The sequence below is a fragment of the Octodon degus genome, unplaced genomic scaffold (genome assembly GCF_000260255.1).
Source record: "Octodon degus isolate 3935 unplaced genomic scaffold, OctDeg1.0 scaffold00147, whole genome shotgun sequence".
In the NCBI taxonomy this organism is placed as follows: domain Eukaryota; kingdom Metazoa; phylum Chordata; class Mammalia; order Rodentia; family Octodontidae; genus Octodon; species Octodon degus.
Genome location: NW_004524723.1, coordinates 2525005 through 2532258, shown reverse-complemented (window position 1 = coordinate 2532258; position 7254 = coordinate 2525005). Strand labels below are relative to the sequence as shown.

General features: G+C 35.5%; 1 protein-coding gene across 12 annotated transcripts in view; it reads right to left on the bottom strand.

The window, feature by feature from the left end:
• The window catches only part of Znf148 (zinc finger protein 148), a 183162-nt gene that overhangs the window by 122328 nt on the left and 53580 nt on the right, over positions 1-7254 (bottom strand). For 6 of the 12 annotated variants that reach the window (XM_023702177.1, XM_004642165.3, XM_023702175.1 and 3 more), the window contains exon 3: positions 5741-5876. The exons of 5 other annotated variants lie outside the window; for them this stretch is intronic. The gene's annotated coding sequence lies outside the window, so the exon portion shown is untranslated. Of the gene's footprint in view, positions 1-1135; positions 1277-5740; positions 5877-7254 lie in introns of those variants that run through there. One more of the 12 variants, XM_023702182.1, reaches the window with a different exon arrangement.

Sequence of the window (7254 nt, the reverse complement as noted above, 5' to 3'; positions counted from 1 at the left end):
AAGGCATACCTACATCATATACTTCAACCTGGCTCTAGACAAAGTCAAGTTAGACAGGAAACAGAAACATAGGCCTCAAATAAGAAAGGAAACTTCTATAGCCTGTTGAAAAAGAAAATGGGACAAATGTATTCTAAGAAAAATGATGGATTAGGTAAAGTACTTTTAAAGCTGTCCTCCTGACACCTTCCTTAAACACCATGGTAGTTCTCATGTTTCCCCCATAACTTAGTTGGTCTCTCTCAAAGCTCTCACATGCTTCACTGTACATTCAAAAATCTCACCACAATAAAGGGCCTTGTGCTTTAAAGTTAACTCTTGCTCTTTCCCCTCTTTAATTTAATATTTTCTGTGCAGATAAGCAAAGAGTACACCAATGTAATCAATTCAAGTTAATATGTTAAGAGTTAAGCGTCTCTTCCTGCTAACCCCCTTCAAAAGCCAACTGCTGTTTTGACCCAAATGTGTATGCAAGTAATAGACATTCAACAGTTGGGTGTATTACACAGGGGAGAAGATAAAAGTAATTTACTTCCTTTAAATTACTGTGCACGTATGAAAGATTGCTGGGGGACCTCAACAGTGAGTGCCCAGGAATCTCGGTCCAACCAGAGAAAAAGGGAAATGTTAAGTCACTGAACATACTCTCTTCCTACTCTGAAGTCACTCTATCCGCAGTAAGTGGCTTGGTAATGCAATCAAACACAGTGTAGCTGAACACTACTTTCTAGCTAACACAGAATTTCTGACACAGAATCCTTTTGTCTCCTTTTGAGTAGATTGGGCCCATTCTACCTATTTCCGATTTCCATTTATTACTAATGTCTAAGTAAATTTCTCTTCAGATTTTTTCATGGGCTCATAGCCTTTTAAAACTACCTTGCCTCTTCTATTCTTTCTTCAAACCACTACCAAGAACATCTCTCTCCTTTATTTTTCCATTTCTAACTGGAAAAATAAAAATCCTAAGAATGGCTGATAAATCAAGGAGTAGTGATACATAAACACCTGTATCAAACAAAAGAGGGCCACAAATTTTAAAATGAAAACAGATTTGAAGGCTTGTGCCATAATCCTATAAATTTCTTTTAAAAACCTAGTTCCCCTTCATAATGTAAATATATCTCCCACTTACCACCTTTAATCTTCATTCAACCATCAAAGCAGTATTGTCATTCAAAGATCCTGTTATTGAGCTGGGAGGGTTGGCACATGCCTGCAATCCTAGCACTCTGTAGACTGGGACAGGGAGATATTTAGTTTGAGGCTAGCTTGAGCTACTTAACAAGATCAGGGCCAGCCTGGACTATATAGCAAAAGAAACAAAAAAGAGCCTACTTCTTATGCCAAGTGTGGTGGCATATACTTATCTTACCTACATGGAAGGCTAGGGTAGGAAGATTTCTTGAGTGTGGAAGTTTAAAACTAGCCTAAGGAACACAGCAAGATGCTGTCTTTAAATAATACACATCTGGCTTTTCTATATTATTTATTGAACTTGGCAGTAATATTGTCACTGAATAATGTGGAATTTCAACTACATATAAGCCAAGAGAAAACTTAGGAGTGAGCAAACTTAGGAGTCAAAATATCACTGTATTTTAAAATAAAAATAATACATCCAGCTGGTATAGTGGTACACACCTGTGAATCCCAGCACTCAGGAGGTTGAAGCAGGACAATTATTGCAAATTCTAGGCTAGCCTGGGCTACCTAGTGAGATTAAGGCTAGCCTGGATTACAGAATGAGACTCTGACTTAAAAAAAAAAAAAAAAAAAAAATCAATCCAGCCAGGCATAGTACATGCTTATATTCCCACATATACTGCAGGCTAAGGCCAGAGAATTGGAAGTTCGAGGCCAGTCTGCATAATTTACAAAAAATACCTGCTTCTTGCTTGAAGAGTATTTATGGGCTGGGGGTATAATTCAGTGATGGGAGTGCTTGCTTAAGTGTGCAAAATCCTTGGTTCAATCTCTAAAATCATAAGAAAGAAAATAATTTTTTTGTGTAGGTATTTTCCACATTCAGAGACCTATTTAGTTATACCTCTGTCTCTCATTTTGCACCCTGTAAGTACCATATGCTTATTTTTAAAGGAGCTACTATTTCAAAACATCATTAACAGGAACATCATTTCTAATAATGGCAATTAGACAAAAAGATCTATCTGATCAATATTAGCAATGATAAAATATCTTTAAGCAGTACACATCTAATTTCAACAGGTACTAACACAATTATTAATCAGAATTTACAGACTAGTGTGTGTGTGTGTGTGTGTGTGTGTGTGTGTGTGTGTGTGGTGCTGGGGATCAAACACAGAGCTTTGTGTATGCAAGGTAAGAGCCCTACTACCGAGCCACAGACCCAGTCCCTATGATCATTTTTAAATCACAGAAAATAATCTAAAAACATCTAAAGTTACCAGGCTTTTTTATGGAACACTGAAGCCCTCCTTAAAAACAAAATGCAGATTCTAAGTACATGCTGCATTCCAAGTACTTATCACTAAAGTCTTTCAAAACAATGTAACAAAAAATAGTGTAAGAAAACAGTGGTATTTAGAAATATAAAACATCAAATTTAGTTAGCATGATGACATACAACCATAATCATAGCTACTTTAAAAAATGAGGCAGGAGAAAAGCAAGTTCAAGGTCAGCCTCTCGGCAATTTACTAGACCCAATCTTAAACTAAAACCTCAAAATAAAACTTTAAAAAGGGCTAGGGATGTAGCTCAGTGGTAAGGTGCTTGCTGAGCCTAATCGATGCCCAGGGCTCAAAATCTATTATGGGGAGAAAAGACCAAATTTATACCAACTCAAATTGTTCAAGAAATAGCTATAATTTATCTTTAATAGGAATGAAAAGTAAAAGGTTAAAAAAAAATTCTCCATTTTGGTTTTAGTTACTATAACCATGACCATTCATATCAATATCAGTAATTCAAATATTACTGATTCTACAAGCAAATTAAACTCTCTAAGGTACATAAAAGGAGTATTAATATTTCCTAAATATCCATCTTAATATTTTTAAATATCAACACATTGTAAATAGTCTGTGCATACTATGAATGAAGATTAAATACCTAACAGTTATTACATGCTATATAGCACCAAAAACTTGTTCCGGAACAAAAAAGTATTAACTATTTAAATAACACTTCTTAATTCCTTTTGAGAATGATTTATCTCCCCTATTCTGTACATTATTTTGCTCTTTATTTTTACTGAGTTTCTCATGTAAGAGAAACCATATGATATTAAAGCCTGTGTGTCTGATTTATTTCACTTAACATTATGGTCTCAAGGTACATCTATTGTCCTACAAATGACCCAAGTTTATCTGTCTTTGGTAGCGTAGTGATGTGCAAGTACCTTTTCTTTATCCATTCATCTCTTGATGGACATATGATTTATTACAAATTGTGCTGCTATAAACATGAGCATACACACATCTCTGTAATATGTCTTTACCTCCTTGGGGAAGATAACTAGCCAGGTCAAATGCAATTTTTATGAGAAAACTCCATCCTAACTTCCATTGTGATTGTACTAGTTTACATTCCCAAAAACAGAGTAAATAGGTTCCTTTTCCCCACAGCCTTGCCAGCATTCATTATTATTTGATTTCTTGATGACCATCATTCTTTCTTGGTTAAGGTGGGATCTCAATCTTGTTTTAATTTGCATTTCTCTAATGACAGAGACGTTGAACTTTTCTTCATATATTTATTGGCCATGGGTACTTCTGTGAAGTGCCGATTCTTTTCACTTACCTATTTTTTGATTGGGTCTTTTATTTGGGGGCAGAAATAAAGGACGAAAAAAGGAATCGGGTTGTGCTATATACATATGTACCAACTCCATAGAAGGAATGTGAACATTATATAGTGCAAACATGTCAAAAAAAAAAAAAAAAGAGGATGAAGAAATGGGTGGGAGAGGAAGGGAGGGAAGGGAAAGGGGATGAAAAAAGGAGTAGGATGTATTATGTATACCAACTTCCAACAATGAATGTGAATATTATGTATTACACACATGTACTAATAAACTAAAATAAAAAATAATAAAATGAAAAATACCACTATTTTTTTAATGTAAATTTGACACAATCCCTAATATGATAAACAGCTGGTTGTTCCCTCAGAATCTAGTCTCATTTTATCAAATAATAAAAACCGTATGAGATGCATGGCTGCCTTGGTAAGACTCATTACCCAGCTTAGATAAAAATCATTACCCAGCCTCCCTTGCAATGGGTATGGGCATGTGACATTAAAGCCAATGGATATGAATAGAACTGATATGTTATAACTCTTCTTATAAATAGTACAGCTCCTTTAAGACTGTCTCTGCTTCTTATTCTTAGACAGCAAGAAATAATCCAAATATTAGGAACAGGAAGGAGTAGCTCAGTGGTAAAGTGTTCATTTGCAAGCACAATGCCTTGAGTTCAATTCCTAGCGCCAAAATATCAAAAAAGAGTAAGACAGGGAGTAATAGGTCATAATTATTCTCCAGCCTCTACACAATTCTGGAGTAGTCTACATGGGCTTTTCAAAAAAACTAACACATTTCTACTTTTGCAATCTTGTCATGGCAGCAAAGTCTATATACCAATATAGCAAATATAAATGATTTCTGATTATTTACCAGACTACTTCCTTACTAGTAGGTAAAAATAAAATATGTACAAAGTTATAGAAACTGTTTTAAAAGATTTCAAAAATTATACAGCAAGCACAATTAAATTAGATCAAGAGATCTAATTGTCCAATTTTTCCAGGTACGAAAATAGTTTCCTGGGGCCAGGGAGACGGCTCAGTAGAATAAGCGCCTGCCTGGCAAATCCAAGGTCCTGAGTTCAATCCCAGGTACCAAAAAAAGAAAAAAAAAAAAAAAAAGAAAGAAAGAAAAGGAAGGAAGAAAGAAAGAAAATAGTTTCCTGGGCCGAGTATATACTCAGAGGTACAATGCCTGCCATACAAAGTTATGAATTTGATTCCTAGTACCAAAAAAAAAGGAAAAGGGAAACATGAAAGGGCAGATGGGGCAAAGGGGGGGGAGGGGAAGAAGGGGGAAGAAGAGGGAGGAGAGCTGGGGGAAGGGGAAAAGGGAAGGAGAAAGGAAAAGGAAAAGAAAATTTCCTGGAAATTCTGGGAAATGTAACGTGGATATATGTGTGATACAGAGGATGGAGGTATGAAATCTCCTGTTAAGATCTTGTTAAATGAGAGAACAACATCTTACTTAGATTTATTTATAATCACACGCTAAGCTATACATATTTTTTTCTTGGTTAACTAAAAATCTAAACTGCTATCCTTATTAATCTTGTCTTAAAACTATTTTTTCTGTATTTTACTCCTGTCCAGAGACTGCCTGAGACTGAGATTTTTTTTTTTTTTTTTGGTGGAACCGGGGATTGAACTCAGGTCCTTGTGCTTGCCAGGGAAGCACTTATTCCACTAAGCCATCTCCCTGGCCCCTTAAAACTATTTTTTCAAGAAAAAATTAGATCAAGAAAAAGTTTTAGATATAAAAACCAAAGTGCCTGCCTGGCAAGCGCAAACAAGGTTCTAAATTCAATCCCCAAACAAAACAAAACAAAACAAAACCAGAACAACAAAACCAAATCAGAAATTATACAAATTTAATATGCAATCCTGAAAAACTGGACTTATATTTGGAAAAAAATTAATTTAAGATTATGAAAAGTATTACAATTACCTGAGACTAAGGTAAAAATGAAGACTTCAAGGAAGGGAAGGCTGTAGAGTTGAAAAAGAAACCATGGTTGAGTTTCTACCTTTCACAGGCTTCAGAAACCCTCAATACCACTTTAATCACTTATGCCATCCAATTCCTACAATAAAACATACACATACACAACAAACAAAACATATTAGAGGGAAAATGCTACATAAAAATATTATGTACAAACTTATATGAATATAGAAGTGAGTACTCTCTGTAAACCTAGTAGTAAGCTATATATGACTGACCAATGTACTGACTGAATTTTGGCTACAAAACCAGGAAGCACAACAGTAGTACTTAGTAACTGAGAAATAATTCTGGTCTTATAAAGAATGATTTGATTAGACCTCGAAGTCTATAGCTTCAGAGAAATGAAACACTGAAGAAAATTTCATGCCCATTATGGTGGCACACACCTGTAATTCCAGCACTCAGGATGCTGAGGCAGGAGGATCACTGTCAGATCCATGCCAACCTAGGTTACAAAGTGAGTTGCAGGCAAGTCTGGGCTATAAAGTGAGCTCAAGGCCAGCCTGAACTGCCTAGTGAAACCCTGTCTCCAAAAGACAAGAAAGGAAATTTTAAAAACTTCACAATATTACAGACCTGAAAGGTTAGAAAAAAAGAAAGCAAAGATTAAGGAACCACTTAGAAACACTTATTCTTTTCTGCTCTGAAATGTCTATGAAGTAACTAGAGAAGAAAATGATAGGGCTTTCAAATAAACATACAACTAGAACCATGCAGAATGTATGGCATTCACAATGGGAAGATAACACTTCTAAAATCACGCTGTGTACAGAATACTTGCTCAGTAAGGTTACCCTGGAAAGGAAAAGCTGACCGATAATAACAATGATGAAGATGAAAATGTTGAGTTTATCCCAAAAAGAAAAAACATAAATAAAGAAAACCTCCTGGTAAGCACTTCTAGACTTGGTGTCAATCCAAAGACATTATACATTGCTTCATGGGAAGCAGAGGAGATATATAAAAGATCCTGTCAGTTTACATCAATTTATAATGGTGCAAAGGCAAGAAAAAGCTTGTCCCACCTAGGATAAACCGAGTAATGAATTCCATCTATGAAATTCAAAAAGTATTATATTAACTCATTTTTAAAAAACATTTTAATGTTATTACCATATTTTTAAAAGTTCATTTTCTAACAGAGCTATTTATACCTCTCAGTATCCTTCCACTTCAAAATTTTCCTAAGTATTTATAATTCTTGAATTTTAAGACGAAACAATTTTTCCAAAATAAAATTTGTTACACTTTTTCATCAGAATTGCATTTTAAGGGCTGGCCTGATAGCTCAGCAGATTAGAGCACCTGCTTAGGCAGATGCAGGGGCTGGGGGTTTGATTCCTGGCCTGCCCTGAAGGGCCCACCTGCAGGATACACTGAGATGGCGAATGAGACTGGGCATGGTGGTTTGCACCTGTAATCCCAGCACCTGGGAGGCTGAAAAACAGGAGGAT